Genomic DNA, 19,225 nt, shown 5'->3' with positions numbered 1-19,225 from the left:
CCGTTCATATTTCACCGAATATCAAGAGGGAGATTCGAAATTCGATTGTAATTGTATCCGATATCTCTACTAAAAAGCTATTTTTATTCAGTTAAGGCACTCCTATACTCTGTATCTTTAGGTTTTTCAATAAAAGTAAACAAACAATTTACATTTTCGGGTAGTTATAACATTTATTGGTTTACCAACTAAATACACAACCGCCTGGATCTGTGACTGAACGAACTGACTTTAAGCTACTTTATTTGATAACGTAATGTTTTCATCTACCCTCAACTGGCTTAAGGAGCGCTATCTAGTGTAGACGGAGGCCTTTTAAAATGTCAAATGCATAGAATTTTTGGGGTTTGCAAGCTTTTTTATCTTTATTCATAATTGCGGTGAATCTTTTTCCATCTTCGATTAATCATGGTAAACATTAGATATAGTTAAATAAATGTTAGTGGTTTTATTATTATTTTTATTTATTACAGATAAATCACAATTCCAGAATATTTGATCAAAAAGTATCGTTAAACCACAATGGTTTGTCTCGATACTCGATTCCGCAGTATTTAATAATTAGCTATACAATGCAATACATACACATCTAATTCGTAAATGACATTATGATTGCAAATATCACAAACTGAGCGCGTCTGTTATCATACCGGCCGGCCGAGCAAAACAAGAACCAGTCCCCGCTTACTCGATATAGGTAAATGAAATAACATAAATATGCATTAGTTAAAATAATTTAATTGTTTAAGCATTTCCTTTTTAAGAATATATGCTATATTGTTTGGTGTTATCTTATCTTTCCAATCTTTAGGTAACTTATTTATTAACTCTGGTATGATGTATTCTGATGTTCTTCTGCCATAAAAAATGTTGAATTAAAAAAGTGCCAACTAAAATATATGCAAAATTAATCGTCCCTTTGTTTAGTTACATAAGTAAAAAAATGGTTACACAGAGATGATTGTGACCATTTCTCTAGGTATCTACAGCGGTATCGATATACGGGAAAGATACAAATACGGGACGCCATTTTTCAATACGGTGACAGTCCCGTATATACGGGAAGTATGGCAACCCTAATTATAGTTCGTGCCATCCACAATGACGCGCAGATTTGTCAAATCTAACCTATAATAACATGACATTACGAGTCAAGGCAGACGCCCCCAATGTACGCATTTTCAATTTATCGTACCATCTGGGTTATTTTTCCTCTTTTGTCACGTCATAAGTCGTTAAAGCCGTCTGGGCATAAACAGTTCGTAATTCCAAGTTCAGCTGCGAAGGTTATCATGTTCGGGGACCTGTTTTACGGACAATATAGGTAAATGGAACAGATGCCTTGAATTTTAATGTTGGCGGGTACACACATACGGTGAAGATGGTCTATCGGAAAACACGAAAATCGAAATTTCGTTAGCGTGCATTGACGTCGATGGAAACTGATGCACGCGCGAAATGCGCGTGCATCAGTTTCCATCGACGTGCATCGTGCGTTATCTAAAATTATTTTGATAAATTTATTTTGGGAAAAACCTACTGATTACCCAGTTTCTAATAAGGATAAGGATGTAATAAATAACTTCTATTTGGTATATGTAATACGATGCCAGTAAATTTGTTTTCAACCAAAAGAGTACTTTTATTTAATCTAACTAAAAATAAATTTTTGAAAAAAAAAATATGGTGTGTGTACCATGATGAGTAAACTTGATATACAGGGTGATTCTTTTTTTATTTTTGTTTTTTTTTTTACAAGAATTTAAATGGTTAGGGCGTTAATATTTTTTTAGCACATAGCTTTTAGTCTTATTAATATTTGTACAAAATTTGAAATTCGTCACTTTCATAGTTTAGGAAAAAATAATTAAAACAGTTTTGGGGTTAATCGGGTGTTTTTCACCCCCAGGGGGTAACAGAGGGATGAAATTTTGTGCAGAGTATAACCTCCCCAAAAGGCATCGTTTGATTACAGTTTCGAACCCAAAACCGCTGGGGGCAATTTTTCCTAGGCTATCCTGCTACACCCTTTAAAATTACCAAAATACTCAAATATTTCGGTTTTTCCTTTTACATATTATATTAAGGGGTTTTGCAGAAATCGCGAAGCGTCCGGCTGACGTAACTGGTGACCGAAGTGCTGGCGGCTTCCTCGCACATCGCACAACGTATCAGTATCGTGATACAACGAGGAAATGCCGCCAGCATCCTTGGTACAATTCCTCAAGGGCCTATTTTACATTTAAGCTAGTTATAGTAATCCTCTGTATATATATATTCATTATGTATATTATTATTGTCAATAAAACTTTAAAGTAGGTTGTTTGAATTTTAGATTTTATTGCTATTTGGACATATCTACGTCTATCTATATATTCGTAGGTCTTCTGAAAAAGACTGAACCTATTTTCTTGGCCAAGTTAGTACTTACCATAATCAAATGCATGTTTTCCGACAATCAGGCATATTTGAATTCCACCCTTCAAGGTCCTGGCATACATCCAAGCTGGATTAAGCAATGAGTTTTCCACCAAGGGTGACCAAGTGAACTGGGTCACCCGTACTTAGTGGCTATATTTAGCACGTGGTCACAGAGTCCTAGTTTAGACTGCATTGAACTAGGCCTTGTCTCTTTGTTGGAGCTTTTGTGAGGTTAGAGCGCTTATGGTACAGGTATGTATTGTTCTAGATATGGACTCACGAAGGATATTGAAAGAGGATTTTAAAAGCTACCGATTTGACCCCCATGTTTGTTTAGGTTTAGTGAAAAAGAATGGTTTCGGAGATCGGAACTGATGATACTCATCAAAATATGTAAGTACCTTGTACATACACAGTTTACACAATAAATGTTTCTAATTTCTGTACCCCTAGTGTAAATAAATTCGATTTCCAAACGTGACGTACGCGTTTGCGTTTAGTCTCATTTTGTATTGGATTTCGAAAGAGCGCGCCAAGCGGGACGTTTTGGAAACTCAAAATCCTATACAAAATGAGACTTGACGCAAACGCGTTCGTCACGTTATGATGTCGATCAAATTTACACTAGGGGTACAGAACTGTTGATACTCATCAAAGTATGCAAGTAACATGTACCTACACAGTTTACACAATAAATGTTTCAAATTTCTGATGATCATGGTTCAGCATAAGGGCGGTTTCCGACTAGCATATTTTTCTGCGCGTATACGGTCGTTTCGGCGTTACGAACGTACGCGTACGCTCGGATAAAACGCTAGTCTGAAACCACCCTAAAACATCCCAACCTCATACAGTTTGAATTTAACTGCAAATAAAATTATTTTTTGAAAAAAAAAAAAATATATATATATATATATATATATATGAAGATGATCTTAACAGCGTTATAACATTTAAAACCTTCACAAAACCTTCAAAAAAAAATCAAATCCAAAACAACTTGTTAAATATGAATGGAATCTCTTGTGTATCTCGAATTTTTGGGATTAAAAGCTATAACACCAACGATACACTATCACCACATATCATACACGTATGTACTAGGGCTCCTGATATCCGTGATACACGCCGATCCGTAGCTACGGGTTCTTAAGCCCGGCGGTACTAAGATCACGAATTTCACGAACACGGCAAGGTACGTACCTCGTACTTGCGTTCGCGTCCGGATTCACGTGACACGCCGTGACCGTGACACGCCATGATACGTAGCCCGTACCTGCGTTCGTGTGCGGAGCTTCGGGCTCGGTTCCGTTGGATAGGTACTTATCGCACGTCTCGTATGTTCGACACGCCCGGGAGAAAAATAAATAAGGACTAGGTATTGTTGAATTGAGTTACCACTTAGTATATAGAATACGGGACGTTCGTCGGACAAACATTTACGTGTGAATTAAACTTAAAATGTATTTTTTGCATCGATTTGAATATAATGGTTATATCTAAATAATTTGGGGTTGTTCTGTTTTTTTGTTTAACCAGCTATTGATTTTAGTCAAAACTAGCGACCTGCTCGTTGCATTGCACTAAAATAATAATAATAAATAAATATAATAGGACATTATTACACAAATTGACTAAGTCCCACAGTAAGCTCAATAAGGCTTGTGTTGAGGGTACTTATACAACGATATATATAATATATAAATATTTATAAATACTTAAATACATAGAAAACACCCATGACTCAGGAACAAATATCCATGCTCATCACACAAATACATGCCCTTACCAGGATTTGAACCCGGGACCATCAGCTTCGTAGTAAGTATCATTATAATTATGAACTTAAGCAACGCTGTGCTACTGGTTGTCATTATTAAATCAAAAGAAGACATTTTATTCTGTTAAGTATTAATGAAATTAATGAAACATACTTGTAAAAGCTTGCTACTATCAAAGAATATAACGTAGCCTAAATATAAACAAGGCAATCCTAATTCAAAGAAACAAAAGGGTAAATTTCTGCAAATCTTCGGTAGATATGATAAAGGTAATACAGGTAAACAAATTCAACAAAAACACATGTACGGGGCCACGGAAAAAAAAGTACGCAGCTGCAGTTCTTATCAGTTTCGGACTTTCGGCACATTAAAGAGTACTGTTTATTTCTAGATTGAAGGTAATAATGACATATTATTGTTAGTGTTTTATTGTATGACTAACAAGCTAAGCCAACATACCGGGTTTTTTTTGTAGATAAGAAGTGCAGTTGCACGTGCAGACAAAATGAAACAAACAATATACATAAGTAGCTGTGGGCTTTACCTTTTGTTCGTGAAGTTGAAAGAAGTGACCGCGATGTTTTGTTTTACAATTCGTGGTATTTTTTATTTAATCCCGAGGGGGCAGTTTAGAATTTTGAACTCACATTCATTGTCATTAGTTACTCCTGACATCACAGTTGGTCTCCTGACACACAGTGTTGTGGTATTATTTTAGCAACCCGTTTATTAAAGTAGCTATTCATTGTAATTAATGTTTTGTTCTATTCATTTATTACTCATTAATATTTAAAAGGACTTACTATTGGAAATAAATTTTAATTCAAAAGTAATGAAACGGAATTAGAGCTATGAATAAAAAACTCACGATACATTTTTATTCGTAGCTCTTAGAGACCGCATCGTATCTTCACTCAACGTCGCGGGCGGACCGAACCGGCGTGTTCTTAAGATACGTGAAGCCGTGATCACGCCTACACGGATCTACACGGATTCACGTACCCTAATTTCACGTAGCCGAATGTCACGTGTGGAACGGACCAGAAAACCGTTGCCGTGAAACACGAACCCGGGCGCACGGCTACGGGTTCACGAATCACGGACACGACCGCGAGCCCTAGTATGTACCAGTACACAGATAAGGTCCAGGTATTCCAACAATAAGCTATGCACGTCAATCACCTTTGTTTCGTTGAATCACGGTGGTCTCAGTAATATATGTCTTGAATGCCTTCGCAGAATCGGACCCGAATCTACACGCGGGCGACATATGACATGTCATGCCTTCTGCTCGTGATATCCATCTTTCTTCAAATAACGCTAGCGACTAGCGTTCGGTAGCTGTTAGGGCCATCCCACACTAGCGTCTTCCGAGCGTCGGGATCTAGTTGACTGTATTGCTGCCGCTCGACGTTAGGGCAACTGACCGCGTAGCCAACGTGCAAATCGCTTACGCTCCGTAGCGACTGTCACTGTCGCACTAATATGGAAGAGTGGTAGAGAGACAAAGCGTTTCAGTGTCGAAGCGATAGCGATTGTCACCTTAGCTAGGCCGGCTGCGTAGCGTTAATAGGCGCTAATGGGGGGTGACACTTACGCTGCGGAATATCATAAGACCATTTCGATAGGTAAGTACAGGTACCTTCTATAGGTATCGAATATACCATCGAAAATGATTCGATAATTTTTGCTATCATTTGTTGTAATAACGTTAAGTGAATTTTGATAGCTACTCATCGTAAAGGTGACCTTCCGATTCCAAATCAGAAAGAAATTAGCCATTGTTTTTATTTGGCCACTTACGTCACCGTTACGATAAGAAATAATGTACTTATATGTCAATTGAGATATCAGGTGATGACGCGTTAGGTATGTTACGGTAAGTAGTTTTCTACACAGTAATCTATACATAGGTTTTCAGTGCTCTTATCTTCCTTTGTATTGTCTGTTGTTTTCCGCGAATCGAAACAAAATATAATAATACATTAATATTACGATATACGACACTCATATGAATTATAAAATATAAACTACAAATTACGACATAATTCTATTAAATACTTTGATTTTTATTTCGTTGTGACCGTGGCAATTAGGGTTGCCGACCTTAGTGCATAGATTTGCGGTACATTTGCTATAAAATTGCGGGACTTGGGAAGCCTTCACTTGCCCTAACTGGGTAAGGTATCTTGGCCGTCAACGTACTGAAAGGCATGAAAAATTTAACTAGGTTAACTTTCTAAACAGGAGGCAGGATAGTGCCGAGCGAGCGAGTGAGCACACGATGTCATCGGGCGTTACTCGCGTCGCGGTATAGTAAAATTAAAATCCCGCGTTCTCGCATTACTCTAATTTACAACTGAACGTTTCATTCAGTGTTTATAATCTAGTCCAGCCTGAAAACGGGACAATCGGCGTCCCGCGTGGGTCGTTTGCTGGACGCATATTCTAGGGCTCCAGAACGGACAGTTAGCAACCCTAGTGGCAATCGAAGCGGCTTGATGGGAATATAGCGGTCAGCTGGTTCGGTGTGAGTTTTCTAGTATTTTCTACGCCGTTCGAGAACATTTGTCGTAGACGCCTAAACGTGCCTCAGCGAAAGTATGTGACGTCACTTCACATCGCAAAGGAACAACCGATGGTCGTAAAGATACTACGGCGAATGGAAAATCAATAGATTATTTGAAAGTACTAAGAGATTTAGCAACTTTACAAAATATGTTATTTCTATCCCCTGTATATGGGTTTATTTCAATTTGGGATATCCATATAGTGTCAGTAGAGTACAACAAATCTGAAAATTAATTAAGGTTAGTGACATACAATTTACAAATAATTTAATAGTCACATGACACATTAACATAGATAACACAAATAGGTAGTATAATAAAATAAATAATATAATCAAAATCTAGGCAATCTAGATACCATTTCTCAACATCTGTTGCTGTCACATGCAGACTATTCCAGCGCTTGAGTAATTTAATTTAATTTCTGCCGAGGTTTTCCCGAGGGTCTATAGTATGAGGTTCTTCAAAAAAGGAGTGTACAGATTTTTAAAGGGTCGGCAACGCGCATGTAACACCTCTGGAGTTGCAGGCGTCCATAGGCTACGGTGACTGCTTACCATCAGGCGGGCCGTATGCTTGCTTGCCAACGTCGTGGTATAAAAAAAATGGTGCATCCGTCTTACGTGCCAACGTTTTCAGGGTATCCTTGTTTTTATTACTATTGTGTGTTGTTTATACTATTTGAATATCATTAATTCATTAACGCATTCACTGCCAGGGGGCGTGGCCTAGGAACAAACTTGTATGACGGTGAACGCATATATGCGTCGGTGGCAGTGAATGCGTTAAACAGTACAGAAGGATGTTTAACTTGTTTTTCGTGTTTTTTCGTAACTTAGATTTCACAACTACAACTACTAAACGTAACTAAACTAATCTTTTCAAATTTAACTCTAGCGTTTGTCTTTGTACACATACAAGGTATAACAAGAATAGTGGGGATCCGTTTAAGGGCATATACAGTTTTTTTGCCATTGTATATATGGCCGACTTGGACTTGGACAACCTTCCCCATAAAAAAAAAAATTTACGCTGTAAAAAAAACTTTTACTTTTTCCTAACCAGTACCCCTAGTGTAAATAAATTCGATTTTGAAACGTGACGTACGCGTTTGCGTTTAGTCTCATTTTGTATGGGTTTTTGAACAGCGCGCCAAGCGGGACGTTTTCGAAAGTCAAAAATCTCATACAAAATGACACTTAACGCAAACGCGTACGTCAAGTTTCGCTGTCGAAAATATTTACACTAGGGGTACAGAACATGATACCGAATATGCCCTTAAACGGATCCCCACTCAATTTGTTACACCTTGTATATACTCCTCTTACAGAAGATCGTCAGCGTAGAAGGAGTGAAGCTCTTCCTTTCTGACGGTGTCCGAGGGACGTCCATACAAATACGCGTCGTTGTAGCAATAAATTTTACATGCTGTATTTCTCCACATTCACTTTACATACCTGACCATACATTTCTTACCATTTCAGTGACGCGACGCTCTGTCATATCGTGTTGTCATTGTGGCATGCACACATAAATTATCTGCGACTTGTTCGATTCATTCGCATGAGTTTTGTCGTCTACCTACCTTTCTAACCCCACGCTCGAGAGAATCGAACCGCGGGACAATAACCAATAATCCTAATCCCCTTTGTTACATATTCAAGTTCATCGCCCTCTGAACATGAACGTCTGGTCTACCTGGCAGCTCTGGTGGAACAAATCGTCTACCATATTAAGAATGCTTAAACCACGCTTGAACCGAATATAGAAACAGGTGTAGGGTGTCAACTCGTGTGAACTCGCTTGCGAATTTAGTTACGAGTACATTGCGAATTGCGGACTATTGAGATCACATTCAATTCAGCCGACCGATCAAAAAGTAAAGTAACTCTCATGCGAAATCTCGCAGAGTCTAAATGAAAGGTTCATACATTACTCACAGCGAAGATTAGTCCCAAGTAGCACAAAACTGCATTATAAGGTGTCACAAACTGTTCACGTCGGTAACTTTAGCATTTATATAGAGTTATAATATGACATCCCAACTGCAATAGCTGAAAATTAAGCTATCATCTGTATAATAACGTTATTACGCATCACCACTGCACAACTGTATTGCTGCAAGCGTTAATATGGGAAAACAGTTCTATATTATACAGCTTTTAGCAATTAATGGAACTGAGAGCTGAAATGTGGAACTGTAAGCTGTATTGGCGCATTTTTGTGGGCTTTAATTAAGCTATATTCTGAATAAGACGCCACAAGTGTACCCTTAGACGCTTGCATTTTAAGAAAGAACATGTGAACTACTATATTGCAATCAGTTATTCAGTGATATCAATTAACAATGATATAATGCGCCTGGCTGCATATAGTGGAACTTTAGTAGTGTTAATCAGCTTATTCCATGCAATCCTATAATAACACTTATAAAGCCCCCATGATCGCTTTGGATGAATTCATATACTTCTGAATTACAGCAACCTGCTGGTTATTAGATCACATGTGGCTTGTGAACCCAATTGGAGCTGAATACTTGTACCAGCGTGGGCTATTAATCTGCTAATGTAGTTAAATAAGATCTTATAGACTACATTTTTATCGCCTCATAGTTATTTATTAGTTACTCGCCACCAGCGTGGCGATATTGTGATCTGGAAACAGAAAAGGAAAACTGGCGGAATACGCCGAAAAATTAATAGAGAATTTTTGAAATCCCTAAAACTCGTACGGAGAGTTTAGTAGTTCATTGCTAACTGTGCCACTATTTGCGTACAATGCGGCCCATAATTATACTATACACAAATCAATAACTGATTTGTTTGACACAAGATCTCGCCGTGTCAGCTCTTTGCTGACTTATGTACTACGGGTGGACACTTAGACAGTTCAGTACTAGTCAATGTACCTCGAGTGAACACTGAAATAGCTTCTACCATTTTATCGTGGTTAATACGGTACACATTAGTGATCTGCCATTTTTTTAGATTTCAATGTTATATATTATTCATTTATCCTAATTAAGCCAACGAAAACGACACCGGATTTGTGTAGGAAACCGGATGATTTTATGAGTAACAGCTTATCGTCAATTTATACGAGTATTATGAATAAAAAAGTATTCTTTGTTCATAACATCGACTTATTTAATACTAAAATTTTCAAGTAAACAGTGATATTTTGGGGGCGCGTGTAAAATTTATCTACAATCATATAGTATTTGACAATAAAATTTCTTTCCCATTTGAAATTCACACACATGGGAATAAAATCAATGTTGTACTTAGGTACCAAAACTAACGTTTACACCATCATTGCACCTTCTTTATAAACATCACGTCACGAAATAGTTCATGCTAACAATATAAGAAAATAATAAAGGAGTGGAGCAATAAATATTCACAATCTTCCCAATTATGCATTCTCAACTCCTTAGAAGCGTTAAATCAATCCTTTTAAGTACTTTGTGCTGAAAAAAGGGCAACAGGGACTCTATTAATCAGCCATTAAGCTGTAAATAGGTAACACGTGATCCACTAATCAGTCAATGTTCAGCTCTTAGGGTGACTGTTACCTTTAGTAATGCTGATATAATGCTGATATAGTGCAATATTTCCAATTATTCAGCTGACAGCTGATTAATTTGTGCCCAAAATAGAGTTATATCAGCACTTACAGCGCCTCTAACACTCTTATTCAGCTGGTTTATACAGCTAAGGGTTCCGTTCGGGACAATAATTCAGCTACTATACAGCAGGTCTGTGCTACTTGGGAGTGTTCGATCGAAGGTGTTACTTATAATAGGGTCGGCTATGCGTAATGGAAAACCCGAGGAGTTACAAAACGTACATAAGTACAAAAGTTACGTATGGTGATCACTTGTCATTAGGAGATGGGCGAATGTGTGCCAGGAGTGTCTGAGGTTCTGTGAGATGATGGATGTAGGGATTGCAATCCGGTCCGGCGGATCCGGTAATCCGGCCGGATCCGGCGCTTTTCAGGAGCTACCGGATCCGGTAAAAATCACCGGATCCGGACCGGATCCGGTCAAATAAAACAAAACGCGTAAATACAACACGCACTGTGCGGTTTAGATGAGGAAAAGGCGACGGATGAGAGGTATGAAGTTGAACAGAGCATAAAACGAATGAAAATGTTTAAATTTAGTTAAATAAAAATATATTTATTATGACGATGACTGGGAACAGAAGTTGCCTTTCATGTTGGTGGCACGATACGATGATTACATAAATACTGTAATAGAAGGAAAAATTAAACGATGGAGATGCCATGGAAGGCATTTGTAATTTATGCTAAAGAGAAGAAAAGAGTGTCATAATGTTGTGATTGGAGATTAAAAGTAAACAAATGAGCAGGATTAAGTCCGCGGTACTCAACTGACTAGAGTTGGGCTAATCAATATGTATTACATGTGTGAATGAATATATGATTGTAAGTTTGTACCTATTGAAAATGAATGTATGAAATGAAATGATAACATTGATAATCTTTAGTTTACTTCGATTTAATATATATATATATATATATATATATATATATATATGATAAAATATTGTTTATTTTCTATTCAAATTTGAGAGAGAATCTTTTGTATTTACAATTTCATCCAATCTTATGCAATTTCCTTCATGGTACATGCTACTCTACGTCTAGCCAATTCTTTATTTGATCCATGTAACTTTTCTTAGGGAGTCCCTTTCCGCGATGGATTTCAATCCTACACTCTATTATTTTTCGCATGAGATCGTCGTGTCGTGTTCCATTCCCTATATTTTGACCAATTTAATTTTATGTTAATTAAAAAAAAGTTAGGTGTTTTAAATCATACAGTCTACTACTTTCTTGGGCAAAAAATGAGGGAAAATTTAATATAATTTTGGTTAATAGTAAAATATCTTATTTTCTTACTAGAATGGATGTCAACGGTACAAAGAATTCAATCAAGGAACAGTTACGAAAACTTGTCTTTTCAAGGAGTTCCAATTCCCACCTCACATCCCATTACCGGGCTTTGGAAACTAATCAAATTTATAATTGTAAACGAAAATTTGAGCACTTGTGAATGGTTATGTATAATAAATGACCAATTTCATATCTTGGTTTTTAAGTGATATTGACAATGTCACACTTTTTACTACTAAGGGCTATTTTATTGTTAAGAAGTTATTTATTAACTTCAAATTATACATTTAGGAATACGTATTACGCAAAAAACTAGAAAAATATGTCATTTAATTAACTTTGATATCCCTATACCAAACCGGATCCGGTCCGGCCGGATCCGGCCGGGTTATGCCCCAAATCCGGCCGGATCCGGCCGGATTGAAAATCAATCCGGTTTGCAATCCCTAGATGGATGATAGGCTTTCCAGCACTTGCATGTGATTATTAATGAATATCTGTTGTTTATTTTATATACGTTTTGTATTTGTATAGTCTAATTATGCTGTAATGCCGTGTAAATATTTGAAAAAAAAAAAAAAAAAAATTAGGCAGGCCATACGGTGGTTTGCTACATAAAATAATATTTTTTTTGTGGAAACCGGCTGTTTTAGTGTAATATTTGTTAAATATTACGAAATATGGTCCCATACCATAAAATATTCATTATCTTAATAAACAAAGACATTAAAACATCAAATGAAGTTCCATCACTGACTCAGACTCTTTGTGGTACTGATAAATATTCATGATGTATGACGCAGAGTTCAGTTTTACTCATGCAAAAGATAACTACAAGATAAAAAAAAAGTCGATTGTGATGAAGGACATACTGGGTACCTAACGGAAATTTCCCTAAAATTGCCTAGCTTGCCAAACATTACCTAGGAAAAACATGTCCAATATTAGGAATAGAATATATGTATTGTATTAACTGGTTTAGCAGAGAATCACTGTATTTTCGGACAATGTTTAGGAAGTTAAGTGTCGGTTAAAACGTTCCAACACATATTTTTCATTCTACCTATGTCAATGTTTTAGCACAGATTCGCTGAACCATGACCTATCATGTCACAAGTCACGTCCTGATGTATTTAGTCTATGGTGATGTTGAATTCGCCACACAAATACCCCGGCGAAATGCCAAAATCATAACATCCATGCAAAACTGAATCCTAACGCCTTTCCATCAAAGCTGGAATTTGATGAACGTGCTAATTTTAATATTCATCCATCTTGTTTACAAGTACGGGTACTATGCTTCTGTTTCTACGTAGTTTGGAGCTCGATATGAACGTAGTAGTTATGGAGCTCAGAGCGCTTGGCTTTCATTTTACGTGCAATTAAAGGCATAAAAGATGCGGGGTTAAGTGAAGGTTGGGGGAAAAGGTCAGCGGATTTTCTTGTTGACAAATAAACTGGTTATTTATTTCTGCAAACTGCAGCTTCTAGATTTTATATATGTTTTGAGTTGATGACATGTATGATTAGCCTGTAGCCTAATTGAAAAGAAACAGTAGAAATTTGTGTGACACCACGTGAAAATATGGGTAGTGCTCAAACTGCTCCCCAATCCAGCATGGTGCTAGCCTAATATCCAGCGCTAGGTTTATATAAATAATTTATTTGTAGCGCAAACACCGAAGAGAAAATTAAAAGAACAAAAAAAAAAACATAGGCAAGAGAATGTGCCAGGAAATGGTCTCATCTCAGCATGGTACTGGCGACTTACAGCGCTGATCTTCCGATAATTTCTATTAAAGATCATTGAGGCCTTAGAAATTAGAAGTGAATATTCTTATGTTTTGACCGATGGCAACAGAACATTGCGCTAAAAAGTCTACATTAACAATAATTTGTTATGTAAGTAAGTTTTAGAGCCACCCGGGAAACCTTGGTATATTAATCTCAATTCCCCAATGAGTACTATTAAATTGCTTCGCCAACTCACATTGCCGCCGCCGCCGCCTCGAGTCCCGACCTCACGCTAATCATCTAAACGGTTTGCGAATTGCCGTGATATCGACCATTTAACACACTCTGCTGAATATTCCTGGGTGAATCAACTTTTTTTGTTTTGTTATCCTGTCCCGTTGTCCAAGGGACAACAGTGGCACAGTTTGTTTGAAGAGACGTTGTATGCCGTTCTATTAACATGCTTAGTAGGGGGCCCATTATGGACATTGGTTATAACGACCACAAAAACGCAAGTTTAATACATTTAAGTACCATAAAATCAGTATTTCAATGAACTTTTGTCCCCTGGACAACTAATCGTAACCATGGCAACGAGTGACGCTAAAAAGTTGATTCTCCCTCCTGCATCTTACGTCCTTGCAATAGGGGTTACCAATGATCAATTAACAATTGGACGATATGGTACTGAGCAATATCACCCTCAACTGATCATTTGTGAACCGTATTGCGACGAGATAAAACCTACGGATGGTCAGTTAGCTTAGTAAATAAATCTGCTCTTTACTCGACCTTCGTAGTTGGGCTCTTTTAGATCAATTATTATGGTTACGTCGGCCGGATAAAATGCTGTTTATAACCGTTTTGCCATGTTGTTGGAGTTTTCACACTGTGGTGAAAATAGATTCAATGTTGTGTATGATACACACAGAGACCTCAAACTTTTAAGCACCTAATTATTATGAATGAAGTGCTTTGATTATTTGATATTTATTGAGTCTGTATGGGACTTTGTTAGAGAAAATAATACGGCACTTTACTCTTTGATTAAGCTTGTACAAAGACGGGCCCTTTTTCCTCCGGAAGACACAGTTTTAATCCTATGACTTAAAGACTGCACGGTTATGATGGTCGCTCTTGTCTACGTGACATTATGACAACTAAGCTAGGATAAGCCTATAGAGACATTCATCCCACTACACGTGTCGCCACTGTCGCCAGCGACGTCGGATGAAGTGCCGCGACGTTGCCGGACTTCGCTCGATATTTCGGGCGACATTGCGCGCCTTACATACAATGTCGTTCGACATGTCGAGTGAATTCCGACACCGGCGCGGCATTTCACTCGACATCGCTGGCGGCACGTGTCGTGGGACAATTGTCCCTGGTCCATCCCTGGCTTTACAGTGCCTGTCGCTTTCAATTGTGCGGTGTTGAAAAGTAACGCTTATTTTATCACGTGGATACCGTCATACGCTCAGAGCAGCTTATTTGATTTGGATAAAACGTGCCAAGATCCGATATCCGTGTATACCTATTTTAAGCAAAACAACAAACATTTATAAGAATTTAGTAGTTCTGTTCAGTAATGGCTATTTATGTGCGAAGAGCGTTGTGGGACTTGTGGGGGAATTCAATGTGATGAGGTCACTCTAAGTGGTGAAAACAAGGAACTAGAATAACTATAGAAATCTGACTAGAGCTCATTAATGACCCCACCCCACCTGTATTATGCCGCGAGCTACTCAACTGTAGGGGAGGTACGGGAGCATTGGGTAGTTGCAGGCTAGAGGAAGGTTCGGGCATCACCGAATTAATTACACAGTAGTGCCCGATCCTCCTGCCTGCCTGCAACTGCCCAATGCTTCCCTACCTGCCCTACTCCGAGCAGCTTGACAACATCAATATTGTAATGGCGCGCAACATGTTTGACATAAATGAAAATAATTTAGTAAAATCAGACAACGATATATTTTATGTATAAAAGGATGAATTGTTTTTCCGGTGCCCGTGACATAATATATCGTCTAGTTTCAAAGCTGTCAAGGTTTACCCGTTGTGAGGTTCATTGGCAAACTAGACGAGACGTCATGACTTTTATGGATAAGCAAAGGTTATGTTTAATTATTAATTTATTGGTAAGTCTATACATAGCAGGGCGGCCGTAGAACGCGATTTCAACCGGCTTGCCCATATCGGGACGACTGAGCTTTTCCTACAAGTCTAGATGTTCGACGCATGTTATTAACCTCCCATGTCCAGTGATCTTACTTTATTGTACTAAAAAAAATTCAAACTCCTCAACGTTGCGTTTCTCCAAAAGCTTCCTGTTCCTGTCTGTCGTCTGCGGTATTTCCGGATCGATACGACCGTCAGACTTTCCAGAATTCCCGAATTGGGTTGTTTTATCACAGATCAGCTTGATGGTACTATAATATTGCATTGTCACTCAACTTCCATATTAAAGTATATGAAGTTTCTGCTCAATCCAATAATAGGAATGGTTATTAATAGGTAATATAAGTTTACATTAGTTACACCCGTGTCATTGCCATCAGGAAGTCCAAAGAACTTGATAATAGCATCAAGTTGTATCATGATTATCATATTTACTCGTATGAACCGTCCTTGATACATGCGTAATTCTGCTAATTACCAGTGAATCGTATCATGTAACGATATTTAGAAATAAAAATACTTTTAATCGTAAACACACAAACGAGACAGTTAATTATATAAGAAAAACATAGAAAGAATAAAGTGCCAGGAAATGGCCTCATCTCAGCATGTTGCTGGCGACTTCCAGCGCTGATCTTCCGAAGTGAGAAAAATCACGGAAGGTAACAGACGAAAACAAAAGAAACATAAATAACCGAAATAAATTACATACAGTGGACAAATGATAATAAGAAAAGTTATTCAGGATAGAGATACAATAAATAAAGACATACATAACACTAAATTAAATTAAAATAACGCAGATAAACCGAGTGCGATATTGTATCGGTCCGGTCGGATTTTTACTTTGAATAGACACATTGTATACACCGTGGTATAATCCTCGGGCCGACTTATGTTATTACTGTTGTATAATGTGTACGTCACGGATCAGCTAAGGAAGTTTAATGGTAAATTAATATACATATAACGTGTACGTAACACACAGAACAAACAAATTATTGAAAGCTTGTTGAGATTAATTTTGTGACGAAACCTAAAAAACGATTTGAACCGGTTTCCGATGTCCGATCGCGTTAGAATTTAGTATACCTACGTAACATTAAGAATGAAAGTGGACATAAGAGCTTGGATTAAAAAAAAAAACGAAATTGTGAGATTGCGCACTGTGACAGGTTGCCAGCCCATCGCCCACAACACACGTTAATGAAACAGTCGACTTCTACGACACCCATGAGAGGAAAAGGGGTGGTGAAATTTAGAAACGTATACCTGATCAAAATAAAAAACGTATCATAATCGAGATATGTGCCATTTGAATTAAAAATATAAAGACTTATTTCAGATAGGTATTATAGATTTGTCCTTGTGTCTGAGGTTACCAATTGTTATGTCACACGTTGTATACTTGCTCTAGCTCCTAAGGGATTCACTGAATCGTAACGGATAACTTACTTCTTATATAATTGTTTAGAAACTATAATTAATTAAACTGAAAGGATTAGATGACTTATGTTCAATTGAATAAGACTTAAAATGATTTGTACATTTTTTTTGCCATTTCATACCTTACATAGTATCTTGAGCAAGGATTCCTTAGCGGATGGCTATTATCGTAACAACGCAACTGGTTAGTTAAGTGCATAATTATGTGTTTTTCTTCTACCTTTGTACGAAGTATTTACGTATATAGGTATAGTGGTGTCATTTTCTTTGAGCGTACCTAATTGAAAAAAATATCAGTATCTGAGTCATAACATTACGTAGAGATTTGTTTTTTTTTTTTTTAAAGTTGTGTTAATGGTTTTACTAATCTCTGTATGTATGTAAATCCAATATAGAAAATACCGATTTGGCAAAAAAGGGGCCCCGCTGGTAAGACTTAGCTTTTATTTATACATACTATGGTTTAATTTTATGTCAACGAGTAGTAACCCTGACACCCATAATTCAGGTTTTACATATTAATAAGTCTTACTTAGTTTAAGTTTCATGTACATTTTTCAAATAAAATATCAAATCAATCGGCTTGCAATCTCTAAATCATCTGTACAAGTGGCTGGTGAAAGTAGCTGCATTCATCCATTCTCTGATACCACCAATGGTTAATCGACGCCAGAGAAAGTTGCATTTGGACATAAGTGTTTATTAAATCAATGATTTCTTTAATATTACTGGAATGTACATTAAGACGATTGAAGAGAAGATTGAGAGAAGAATCACATTGGTTGCGAATAAGTATTATCCACGCATGTGGGAAGTTGGTGGTGGGGGGTAGATAATACAAGCGACGCCAAAGCACGATGTGGTGAAAATATGAACTTTCTTGGGACTACATCTTCATACTATTTGGCTCAACGACAACGAAATGCTTTTTGTCTCTCTATCACTCTTCAATATTAGTGCGATAGAGAGACAGATAGCGTTTCGTTATCGTAGCGCAAACGATTTCATCTTGAATAGGCCACAGAATAATTAATATCTTGGGGATATTAAAACACTTTAAACTGACATCGAAAGTATCTTCTCTTCTCTTATTCCTTACGTTACTTTTCATTCTCTGAATATACCATGGTTTGTTAAAAATTTAGAGTACTCGAGCGTATTTCGTCTATTCCATGCCTAAGATTAGTGCAGAAATAATGGCCATTCATAATAACATGCGATTTTTACCTGCATGACACTTGGCTGCTGTCAGTTGATACGTATGCTGGAATTACACGTACGTCACGGGAGGATTATTTATAAAAATCAGCTCAGACCGTCTAGCATGAGTTGCGTTCTCCCGCGCGAGTCCATACTTGAAGTCGCGCAGGACGTAGGGAGTCGGGTGCGAGAACGCAATTCATGTTATCCGGTCAGGATAAGTTTCGAACATTTCGACGCATACTGCCAGAAACGCAAATTATCCGAAACGCACATTGCCATGCTTTCATTCGTAAAGTTTACTACAGTCCGTCTAAGCTGACTCTGCTCCGACTTTACAGCGGTAATTTGGAAGTGCTGCTATACAAAAGATAACGGAGAGTGCTTCGAGGAATTGTTCGGATTAATTTCTGTCGCTTCTTTCCGCCATTGCTCTACGCGACAACATTTCTATCTTCACCACTAGAGATCTAGATCTTAAAATGCCCACAAGAAAGTCGCATAAATAACCTAAACCCATGTTAAAACATGTTTGACCCTATAGCCTGCTTAATTTCAAACACTCGAAATAGGTTGTACATAGAACGCTGATTTTGAATACTACACCAGAAAAGGGTTTCCTTATTACCCCGCACAATATCTTTGTCTCTAGACACATGACAAGCTTGGCCTCTAGAGGTTACTATTATAGATAATACATTAGTTAACATTAGCCATGCATACCTAATCTATTTAAACGTATAGGTAGGTACACAACATTTGCATTTATTCGACTTCGCGCATCGTTCTAATGTATCATCGTCTGCGCTGTTGATTGACAATTTTAAACCTTATTGCAGAGACGTAAGGTCCATTAATAGGCAGTTAAAAGTACTGATGTGCTTTCGGAACTTTTCCAAAATAGCTAAATTTCCAGTTACAAATATAAAACATGTAATCGACCTAAATTTAAGTTTAAATTATAATTTTAGG

At 37.5% G+C, this 19,225-nt stretch overlaps 1 protein-coding gene across 1 annotated transcript in view; it reads left to right on the top strand.

Annotated features, from left to right (window-relative positions):
* LOC133526255 (NPC intracellular cholesterol transporter 1) overlaps window positions 1-19,225 on the top strand; it is a 104,384-nt gene that overhangs the window by 21,768 nt on the left and 63,391 nt on the right. The window lies entirely within an intron of this gene.

This window comes from Cydia pomonella, chromosome 16 (assembly GCF_033807575.1).
Source record: "Cydia pomonella isolate Wapato2018A chromosome 16, ilCydPomo1, whole genome shotgun sequence".
Lineage (NCBI taxonomy): Eukaryota > Metazoa > Arthropoda > Insecta > Lepidoptera > Tortricidae > Cydia > Cydia pomonella.
Note: the sequence above shows the minus strand (reverse complement) of the source record. Positions and strands in the feature narration are given on the sequence as shown.